Source organism: Sinohyriopsis cumingii, chromosome 8 (genome assembly GCF_028554795.1).
Source record: "Sinohyriopsis cumingii isolate HCF-2022 chromosome 8, ASM2855479v2, whole genome shotgun sequence".
Taxonomy (NCBI): Eukaryota; Metazoa; Mollusca; class Bivalvia; order Unionida; family Unionidae; genus Sinohyriopsis; species Sinohyriopsis cumingii.
The window spans coordinates 78290061-78302833 of NC_142968.1; positions in this window are offsets into that span (position 1 = coordinate 78290061).

The window sequence follows — 12773 nt, forward strand, 5'->3', positions numbered from 1 at the left end:
TCACTTTAGGTGTGCTGTATGATGGCGATTATTACATTGGAGAGGTGACTGCTGTCAAAACAGGATCTGTAGGGACGGTAAATTTCTTTTAGCGCTGCAAGATCAGAGATGATGCTTTTCATTGGAAAGGCACACCTGATGAGGCTTATATGAAAATGCAGAGTATGTTTTTATATCGAATTTTGAGCTTGGCTCAACAAATGGCTGTGTTTGGATGGTAAAACATCCAAATATTTTGAAAGAGTGACTACTGGCATTCCAGCAAAACCTGGATAACTTCCAACATTCAAACAACTTAAGACTTGTTATCCTGATATGGTGTAAGTTGTAATTTAAAAATTACTATTTAACATTTTTCTAGTTTTCCTGCTGTTTCTTTTATTGTGATTTTGATATTAACCCATTTTATCCTGAATACGCCTGCGGTCGTAATACTTCATTCTATCATGAATACGCCTGCAGTCGTAGTATCCCATTTTATCCTGAATACGATTACGGTTACACTTTATTACGTATGTGTGTAGCGTCTCTAGAAACACGTGTTATACATCACAAATATTTGTGTACTTCTTCACCTACACAGGAAATGGTTAAAGCAAGCATGCGCAGTGAAATTTTTAAAAAATATGTTGATAGCAAGGGTAGCGACAAGTTGAGGATTTTGAAGATTCTGATAATGATATTGATTTAAATGATGGGTTACAAGTGAATAAAGTTGATGGAAAAGATGAAGCATGGCTTCATGCACTTTTCGATAGCGATTAAGAGAATGAAGCTGACTTTGAAGGCTTTCAAGAGGAATGGGTCCGGGATGATTTTTTGCTTCCGTTCAGCCAAGATTTAAATTGTTAGAAGGAGCAACTGTTCAACACCCAGAAGAAGCAGATGCACAACATTATTTTGAGTTATTCTGGGATGAATTATTATGGAAAAAACTTGTTGATGAAACAAATCGTTATGCTTAACAGGAGTGTAGAAAAAATCACCCCCAACCAAAGTCACCAAGATGGACATGAGTTGATATTCCCACAATGAAGGCGTTTATAGGCTTATGTTTTGCCATGGGAATAATTCGTCTTCCATCAAGACATAATTATTGGCGACCAAATAAGCATATATTTATCACATCATTCAATAAAATCATGTCTCGTGACAGATTTGATCTGATTTGGAGATACTTGCATCTCCATTACAACGAACAAGCTGCATAGCCTCAGCCAGAGGGAAGACCAGATAAGCTAAAGAAAATTAGATGGTACCTGGATTATTTAGACCAGAGATTTTCATCAAATTTCACACCAAAAACTGCAACGATTGACGAAAACATGATCAAATTCAAAGGGAGACTCTCTTTTAGACAGTATCTTCCAGCAAAGCCAACAAAATGGGGTGTTAAACTCTGGAATATGGTCGACAGCTCAACTAGATGTATGCACAGACTCCAGGTATACACCCACAAAGATGTCATGGATCTCTGCTCACACGTTTGGAAAAAATCTGACAGTATTTTGACAACTTTTACACAAGTACAGATTTATTGAGACTTGAATACTAGAGGGGTGATGGCCTGTGGAACAGTCCGTAATAACAGGAAGGGGTTGCCAAAATACTTGCTGCCAAAACAGCTGAAACTGAAGAAACATGAGTACAAAGTTGCACAGAAGGATGAACTTACCTTTTGTGTTTGGCAAGATACAAAAGATGTTTGTGTCTTGTCAAATTTTCATGATCCATCATCACATGGCATTGTAAACAGATGCTCTGGTATGTAGGGCTGTCAACGGGTACTCTGGTACCCGACCATATTGAAAAACCCGGGTATTGAAACGTAAACGCGGGTACCCGTAAAAAAAAATCGCCACACTCGCCAACCACTTCAAACAGGTGTGACAGCTATGGCTTTAATTAGAAACCAGATCCCTGCTTAATATAAATAAACAATACATCAGAGAGTCTGTTTGGATTAATAAAATTCATTGGCATTGTGCAACAGGACAAACCGTTGACCCCGAGGCATTATATACCAAGGTTAAAACATAGCATTGTTCTACAGGTAATAAACCTCTTTGTAGACGATAACTATTGATTGTGGGTGCTAAATGATCGGTACATTGCGTGCTCTTTTAATGAAATCCAGATGGATACCTTTGATTTCCGAACACACGTCGAAGAAATCCCACAATTTATATTATGAACAATTGTCACCTAGACACCTTGAAATCTTCATAATGCCTCAAAGTAATCTTTGAGCAGCTCGTTGTTTTTCTAGTCGACTACATATACCGATATTTCTACTTTCGATACTACTACGTTTTTGTCATAACTATCTTAAAAATTATAATTCCAAAATATCACTTCTGCGACTGCGTGGTCACGTGGTATAACTGGGGCATAATAGCCCTATTTGTTATTGCCATTTTAGAAGAGCTTCATGTGTCGAACAAAACAGTTATTATAGTGACTCTTAGTAATATTATTTTTGTATTTAAATAAATTTTTAAGAAAGAGTAATGGGCAAAGGTTCTAAAGTGTGGGCGCATGCTGAACGACTAAATGATAATAATGCTTGTTGTGTGAACTGGTGCTTTCTGCAAAAGGTGGAAACACAAGTACTTTGTGGAAACATCTCGTTGGAACACATCGCATCGACGTTGATAAGAATGAGAGCGCAAATAGTACTCCGATCATTGCTTCATTCTTGGTCAGAAAACCAAACTTATCAAAAGCCAGGACCTTACAAATTGATCGCAGAATTGCGGCCTTTATTGCACAAGATGGGCGGCCAATAAGTATTGTGGATGGAGAAGGTTTTAAAAGCCTAATTAATTTTCTTGAGCCAGATTACGACATTAAATCTAGAACAACGGCAACTGCTTTAATAAAGGAACCATATGATGAAGGCGTTCGAAAACTGTTGGTGAAATTGGAAAAGGCTTTATATGTAGCATTTACGATTGATTTGTGGACATCTTTGCAGAACATTTCATATATGTGTGTGACTGCTCATTGGATAAATCCTGTGTGGGAACTAGAATCAAATATATTTGATGATATCGCTTCTCTGTGTGCCGCTGATGACAACGCTTCATCAGTAGACAAATTGTCAACATATCTGTCCGAGTCGCCACTTAATGTTAATGGTGACATTCTTCAGTATTGGAGAGACAATGCACCACGTTATCCCAGGCTGGGTGCCCTTGCACGAAAGTATCTCTGTATTCCTGCGACGTCGGTTCCATCAGAAAGTGCATTTTCGATGGCTGGACACGTTATAAACAAGAAACGTGCATCGCTGTCACCATATACGGTCGATATGTTAGTTTTTTTTAACAGAAACTGGAAAATGTGTTGCGAACAATGATCATGTACTTGTTGACTATGACAGACTGGCATTATTGAGATTTGCTAAATTCTTTCCGAGTTTTTCTCATAAAAATAAAAACATTTACAAACATTGTATTATCTAGTTTGAATTATTATTATTGTGTAGTGAATACAGTTTGTGGTCTTCTCTCTCTCTCTCACACACACAGACGGTTTTAACCTTCATGTCATTACTCTTGACATGTGGTAAAGCTGCTTTACACGCATGCGTGGGTAATTCAAATCTGCGGTCAAAAGCCGATGAATAAACGTGGTCTGTTCTAACAAGGACTTATACTTTAAAAAAAGGTGAGTGTTCTAAAGGATTTAACGCGACTGATCACAGTGATCATTAAAAGTTGGATTATACCTACCATCTGTGTACAAAGGTCATTCTAAATAAATTTATTAATTAATAGCGTGCGGTCAGATCATTCGCAGCTACATCGGTGCGGACGCATCAAACCGAGTAGTGCATTACACGGTTAGCCTCTATCGCCATACAAAATATTAAAGAAATGGGGATAACAATTAGTTGGTCTACGGTTGTACATGTCATTCATGTGCTAACGCGTACCCGTTAAATTTCGCAACGGGTACCCAGGTTGGTTTTTCGTGATTTTTGACAGCCCTACTGGTATGGCTATTCAGCAACAGGTTGAAGTACCCAAAATGCTATCTGATTACCAACAAAACATGAAGAGAGTAGGTCTCTGCGACCAGATGGTTGGGTACTATCTGCTACATTACCGGTCAAAAACATGGTCGCGTCGAATTTTCTTTTATCTTATGGAAACTTCGGCGTACAATGCATATGTGATTGCAAGGGACACAAACCCAGAGAGAGTCAAAACTATGTGGCCAACAATTGAGAGCTATCTGGAGGACTTGGCTGCATCTCTGGTTAGTGACACTACAGCTGGAAAGGCTGCAGCACTTGTTCCAGAGCCTACCAGAGGAACAGTGCAACATACCATTGAAGAAACTTTTGACAAAAAAAAAAACTGTCATGATTGTTCACGGGCCGCTCAACCTGGAGTGAGGGGTGAAAAAATTTGGTTGCAGGGAATGCAATGTCCCCGTTCATACAGAATGCCAGGCAAAACACATCACTTGGTGTATAAATACTTAAAAGCTGATGTTTACACAACTGATGTATGGCTCTTTTAAAAATGAAATGTTTTTTGTTTCAGTGTGATGTGGACATTTTTATTCACCATTAAAATAATACTGTTATTACTAACATAGTGATGTGGACTTCAAAATTTGGACAAAAGTTGTACTGATTAATTATCTTTTTATTTATTTTTTTAAATATTTTTAGAGCAATGGAGTGAAAAAATTCTGGTTGATGATATACTGTTTTATTACTCAATCACAACTGTCCCACGCACTTCACATCGCAACACAACCAAGAAAGCTAGTAATACCTCTTCTGGACACGCTATTTACAAAAGAACAGTTGGCAACATTGAATGCGACAGGACTCGAATTGCTCACAACTCGTCAGTTAAGACAAGTGCCGTGCCAAATTTTGGCAAATCAGGCAAAAAAGGGATTGGTTTTAAAACGGTTGAAGAAAGACAATGGCGAGCCTGGTCTTTCTGAGGCAATTTTCAATGATGTGATAAATAATAAATGTGCAACAGCTAGACGCAGTACAAGAAAATGAATTCGTCGATCTGAAGAATTTCTTCAGATTATGGATTTAGATTAGTATAACTATAATATTGTTTTTTGTAACAACCCTTCCTTCACATGATTTTCCATTTTTTTTTAATTGAATATTATTAACTGATTTTATGGCTACTCATTTGTTGTGACATTGATCTTGTGCTAATTACTTTATAGCATATATCAACATTATACTTTTAATATTTGACATTACTGGTACTTTTCACACATCAAGGGCGAGAAATATGGCGGCAGTACAAGCCATGCAAGCTTGCTATGATTTCGTATCTAAGCTTGCAGCAAGCTTACACAACAAGCTTGCTGCAACCTAAAAATAAGCTTCCAATTTTGGTTTGCGTGGTTGTATATGTTGACTTCATGCGAGTTCTGGATGGCAATGTGTTACAACTGAGATGCGCACGTCTTCGATTTTCCATGTTTCTCCTTGTGCCTAGATGTAGTTAATTGATTCTTTGTATAATTGCTCATTATGTTCTCGGTGTATAACCGGACTGCAGTTACTTCATTGTTCCTAATTTCCTGGTTTAATCGTATTTCTTTGTCGCTAGAGGTTTATTTTGCAATATATATGTCTCTCATTGTCTTTTTTTCCCCCTTACAATCAGCTAGCAATTTCATCCTCAGACGTAGCACAACTAACCTCCAAATGATACGGTTTACACTCAATTCATTTCACCACGTTTGACCTACTTCCTAGCCTCAAATAACTGCCACATACAAAGCAATTCAGAAAAGCTCTTCTAAAATTTTATCCTAGATAAAATATCTCCACAGCAGGCGCCAACAGTATTATCGCCAGTCGTTAAGCATCGATGTGTGATAAATAGAGGATTTCAAATGGGTAACGATTTAATATCGAATTTATGAAACGAGTTGAATAATGTCCAGCTTTTGCGAGCCCTGGCGAACTAAAGTGGACATTATTAAACGAGTCTGATCAATTTAATATTAAATCATTACCCATTTGAGATTAATTGTATCACATTTTTGTTTCGGTACAAATTATTTGGATAGATAAAAAACAACTAATACTTTCCTTCATTATGACAGATTCTGTATCTTTCATTTATCGTGCGTAATGTTTTTAAGTCCCAAACAAAGTTAAAATAGTAAAAGTATATTTGATAACTATAAATCAAAGAATAAGCGTCCATCCAAATAAACACAACATATTACAAAAGACAAAATATTTGTCAACATAAAATGTCCACTGCGTGTGATGTCACATTGTTTAATACGGTGCACGGTACCGGTTTTAGTTGTCATACATCATATCACAACTAAACATTACATTGCTGCGATTTTTTTGTGAAAAGAAGATTACTGGATGCATACATTTACGGTCATGTATTTGTGACCGATTTTTCCAGTATTTAATTTGGAACATTAGATTGTACAGAAGACATAAACAAATCACTTTTTTAGTCGGACTTGCATCACATATTTACCGTGTAAATATGCTGTGATTGGATAAAGTTCTATCAGTTGGGGAGACCGGTTTATGTCTAAATTAGTATGTGAACAAAGGTAAGTTTATTTACTTAAGTAAGTTCACATTTAAACCATGCTTGTATATAGGGTGGAGTCCATGCTACAAATATACTGTCCATCCATCCCCAACCCTTGCTATCATCTAAGCAATACCGGTAAATTTACTTGTTGTTATTTTTCTTGTCTTGGGGTTTTCGCCATTTTTCATGTTATGATATGTTATACATGGCATAACAAACCCTTGTGGGGGTAAATTGGGAATATTGGAACAGACGAGACCATCTTTCCCCAATTCCTTTTTCCGAGTTGAACCAAAAACTGCAGCCAAAAATGGTCACTGAAAACAAAATATTACAGAAAGTGGGGCTAAAAAAGTTTTCCTACGATCGCAGCCAATCAGTTAAGAGAATACTACACCATAATCTCATGTTTTTCTTTTGACCAATCAGAATCTCATAACATGATATGTTCACATATAATATCAAAAATATTAAACTACACACACTATAAGCAAAGTGTACCGACTATATGATAATTTTGCATGATACCACAATATAAAGATTCCATGTAATTACACTAACGGCTTCATGAAAATAGGAGAAATCGAACTACTGTGTTTCACACAACTGTTACCGTATGTTATTTGTGCTACAAAATGTCAGGACCAGAAATCGCAAAACATGGCTATGCTTTTATAAATTATTCACACGCCCTGTTATTAGTTTCTTCATTTATGTTTTAATCAATTCTGTAAATATATGCAATCTTCAGAAAGTTATTCGTCAGCAAACTAATAACCAGTTGAAACCATTCCTAGTTCAATTGAAAATGTTACAATAAATTTAGCTAAAGTAAAAGTTCATACTCTGTTAAAATTCACGAACATCCTTATATTAAATCAGACATATAGGTGATATATTGGCATTTCTACGAAAATTCTGTACTTACAAAATTGTATTTGTCTGCAATCTAGATGCTATCTCTGAACAAGCAAATGAAATATTGGAAATGGAATATAACATATATTATGACCTTTGAAAGTAGCATTACAAATATAAAATATTCCTAAATACTTTAATACAATTAACATTATTGACAGTTACACACACACGCACAAACATATGTACGTATGCATACATGTATGTATGTATGTATGTATGTAGGTGGGTGTTATCTTTTCCTCGGTTTTAAACAAAACAATGTAATTGTGAAAACTTACTCGATTTCAATTGACATAGCAAATAGTCTGAATCGTGCAGGTTTTTTTTATTATTATACTACTTGTTCGACTCTTCCTTTTCCGGTTTGGCCTAATCTGAACTATAGGCTTTGCATCATTCAGTTAGTTGATCAACATTTTAGTGTCATTATATGTATCGTATATATCTGGCAACGTCTATTTTCTTTGCAAAATGTCTTGTGCTTCTCTTGTCTGTATCTCCATATCTAGTTTGCACACAGTACCACATTGAAATATTACTTTTTCCAATGGCTATGATAACTTCAACAGTGACAGATAGATAGACCAATCTTCATCCCAAAGAGATCATCTGATCACAGTGCTATCCATTTTTACAGCATTTTATGGCAAGATTTAATACCAATAAGCATTCCCAGGAAACAATATATATCTAGCGTGTTGCTTAGTGTTGTTAATAACCGACTGTTCTCGTACAAGGATATTGGCCAATGACCATTACTGCTGTCTATTTTAGACAAAATCGTCGCATCAGCTATAAGCATAGTTAAAGCATCGTATTTCAAAATTAGAGGTTTACAGTTTTAAACTCTCTGGAGGTAAAACTACTTAAAAACTGAAACCGTCCCTTAGTTTCTAAAGAACTATCCACAAACACATTTTCTTTGATTTTGTTGGTTTTAACGGCAATTTTGACAAAGTGTGTGCAAAATTATGTTGAAGAAATGGGAACGAAGTGCCTTTAGCAAGGACACAGATATATTTGACCTGGACAAGCGTAGGTGAGTTTCAAATCAGCGACCTATAGAACACGAATCCGACTGAGCTGCTGCAGCTTCGGCCAGTAAATAAAGATCAATCAGATTACACTCCACGATCACAGAGTTTCAAACTTTGGGCTAAAATACGAAATCAAAAATTTCAATGACGGCGCATTAAGCAACCTAACTTTCAGAAATATGTTTTGGCGGAGCTGGTTTTCTGTGGAGTTCAAACATTCGTGACTGTAAAATAAATAAAATATAGAATAAGCCCAAACGGACCATGTGATCGAAAAACAACAATGCAGAAAGTCAGAAATATCCAAGATGGAGAAGGTTAATTCGAGGACTTGTGCATAAAGAGCTGCGTATAAATTTAAATTGTGATACGAGTTTGATCACGAAAAGACGACATTATCCCGTCGCGTAGTGTAAAAAAAGATGTGCTTTCAAAGATTTGGATTACCCGTACTAGTGGCAAGCGATGAAGTTCTCCATCACCCACTCCCGTGGCAGAAGCTCAAGATACTTAGATGGGACTTTTGCAAAAAGGTTGCGATATAAGTTAAATATAGTATTTTCCCATTTTCAAGTAGATAAAAGTTAACACTGTTTAAATAAATAAACATTATGTAGAATCCGAAAGAGAATGAAGACTTCGATACTTTAATTTAAGTTACATAAAAAAAAAGGTTCAGACATAAAATCTTCAAAATAAAGTGTAATTGTTTTTAATTTTGGGTAAATAAACGAACAGCACTCTATTTAATAGTTCCATATCTTCTCTTCCGTGACATAATTAAAATAAATTACATCTGATTTTCTATATCCTGCAAACATGCAGACAAGTACTTATGTACTAATACCAATATCCACTAAAACATATGGCATATCCAGACGTCTACCGTTATAATAAGGAAACCTGTTCAGTTGTGATGTGTATGGACTAAAAGTATTTTACAATGACCGGATGGTTCAAGAATCTGGCAACGATAATGTATATGGGAGGAATATTCGTTTTGATGTCATTCTCAGTAGGTCCTTTGATGGTGTTTAAAACGATATATGGAATTGGATGAATTTTGTCTTGGTGTTGTAGTTATGGGACACTAGGGATGATTATGGAAACTGAACCCTTTGCTGTGTGACAGCACTGCTCACATATGTACCCATCTTCTTGGCCTACGAAAATCGTTTTTAAGAAATAATTACAAATGCTCCTTCCAATTCAGCATTAACTTTGATAATTTCTAAGACAATATGCAAATGCTGAACAGAAAAATGGAACACTAATGTGATCCGCCACAAATTTCATCACCAATTAAATTGATGAGCAAGACAAATGATCTAATATTCCTAATGTTTATGATTAGTAACTATATTATACACCTCAGCAAAACAGCTCATGAATCTAGATCATAAAGGTCCATACCATTTGGATTGATGAAAACCAGACGTTGTAATACCTGTTTTAAAAGCTAGTTTTATCAACCTACTGGGCATTGGATGGTAACTTTTGGACTTCAAAAATAAAATGTACTGGTCTGTTCTTATAAAATATGCTAGGATTAGGCCCTTAGTCACCTACGAATTTTTAATTCGAGGGCACATTCTGCATTTGAAACATATGTCGTGAAATAATAATGATTTATATTCGAAACTAACTTCGTTAAAAATAAATGAAATATAGAAACGAAAGTCCTGGAGCTACAATGTGCAGAATAATAATTGTTTTAAACCTAAACTATTTGTAACTTAAAACAAACTTTATTGAATCATTTATTAAAGAATTGCTTTACAAAGGAAGACTACATATTTGCTATTTTGACTTTTATAAAAGCTGTTGACACTTGTTTAAAGAGCTCAGACATAATTTTATCAATCAACCTATTAAACATAAAAATAAGCATCATAGAAAAACGTCTTAATCCAGGAATTGCCTGCTCAGTGTATGCTAACGGTTCTTTGATCTACTGTAAATCAAAGAGCATGTATATCATCAAATGTTCTATACAAAGGATTTAGCCTCAGTCTGGGTTCATTAAAAATCTTACGTATAAAATCCCATCATTGTTGAAGCAGATGAACCACTACTTGGTCTCAAACGATACTGACTCTTCAACATGTTACCAAAATAGTTTATAGGTCAACTAAACCCACATATGATGCAGTGCTTGGTATATATATCAAATCTTACACGTTCAGAAAGCAACCTTCATTCTCCCTTTTGGTAATTAATTTATCCTCCAATAGAAACTGCAAGTTACCTTGTTGGAAATATTGTAACTTTATATACTCCCAATCACCACCGTGGTTATCAATACCTCAGAAATAATATTTGGCTTTGCCAATTTTAACCGTTTCAAAAAAATCCTGTCTTGTCTCAGAGTAAATTCAATGAAATCATTATGGTCATATATCCCTGTATACAGTAGGTACGAAAGTTGGAGACCGAACTGGAGCTACAATTACAACACCCAATGTCTCCAAAGCCTCAGTTATTATTAAATACATAGCATTCATAATAAACCTTTGTACTACCTTTACATATCATGACAAAGTACATTACATCATCTTAACGGAATTCCTTTGCACACTGGAAACCTTGCAGCCTGAAAAGTGACTGCCAGTAATATTCCAGATATCAGAGTAACATGATGTCCTCGTACAATGTGGGAAACGTATTCTGTACAGTTGGCTGCCTAGTCATCTTGGTTGATTGTTTGATTATATTAGTACGGTGCACCAGCACTGTTTGGTTATTTAGCGCCATACAAAAGGTTATATGCAGGATCGTTTAAAAGTGGTAAAAGCTTTCGTAACAACCAGCAATATAAAACCAAAGAGTTGAAGTAAAACGACAAGACGGTAATGGTAATAAAAAATAAAGCTTCCCGATCAACGGGGAATGTAAATGGTGTATGTTAATGAAGTATTGAAAATGAGGAACGGTATATACAATACATAAAGCTGCTTAAGGTGATGGCATAGACGTTATAGTTTAAAATAAATGTTTATTCCTTTCAGGAATTAAATAATACAAATCGCGTTTATTATACTAAGAAATTCGTTCATGTCATGAACTTTGTAGTACTGATCGCGAGTTATTTGGAAGTCGAAACATTTCATCATAAAGTGTTTAACAGTGAATGGTTCATTGCAAGAAACGCACTATGGTCAATATTCGCCTTTTAGAATGTGGGAGTGGGTTATAGGAGTATGAACAATTCGAATTATTGCAATGTGTGCCTCCTCCCAGTGGATGGTTCTGTAGGAAGGAGTCCATTCTCCTACGGTGCATGAAACTAGTGCGACTAATTAACATTTAATCCCTGTCACTGCAATTATCTTGCGAGATGGATTGTCCAATTGGCATGCTTCCAAGAAATGATGTTATTGTTAGTCGTTATCTAAAGATTTGTAATTGATATAGGAAATACGCGATGCTCCATTTCTGTGTATGTATTGGATGTGAAATATTAGGGTCAACAATATTTTTTTCAGATATTCCACCACCAAGAATGGCTTTATTTGTTTCTGGTCCTAAGACTTTTTTGTTTTTTGTTCGGGTTAGAATTGGCCATACTTATATAACGTTCTCGTGTATATTACACAGTGAAAACCTACTCGAGTGCGTTTCTTGCATCGAATATATTTCCTTTGAATATTCTAACTCACTGTACAGTCAATCACCCTAAATATATTTTACTTCTTAATTTCCAGCAATGGACGAGTATGCAAATTTTGCCATGTCGGTTCTCCACTTCCATTGTTTCCGGCCTCCTCTTTTATCCCAACCATTAAACAACTGGTTTTTATTTTATTACCGGCATCTAGAAGACGGGACGGAGAACCCGACCCGGTAAGATCAACTTTAATCGTAAAACCCGGTTAGGTCGGATATTGCTAGGTTGCTCAAAACCCGGATGGCCGGGCCGGGTATCAGTCCATCCCTACTAATTACCCTTCATATATTATCCTCACAATCTCATCGTTTTTTTTTTTTTTTTTTTTTTTTTTTGTTGTTGGTTTTTTATCTTCATTTTATCGCTGGTTGATAATTAACCATTTATCATTTGTAAAGCATCTATCATATAACATTTCTATACAGCCTTACTGTCCTGGTCCGTAAAACCACTGATTATCTGACTTAGATAAACGTCAATTAGCGTCTTGTCGGCATGTGCGACCCTTTAATATGCAAGCGTTTGCGTGCTATTCATTTTGTGAATTTACCATTATTTAATGCCACCGGAGCAGGCGGA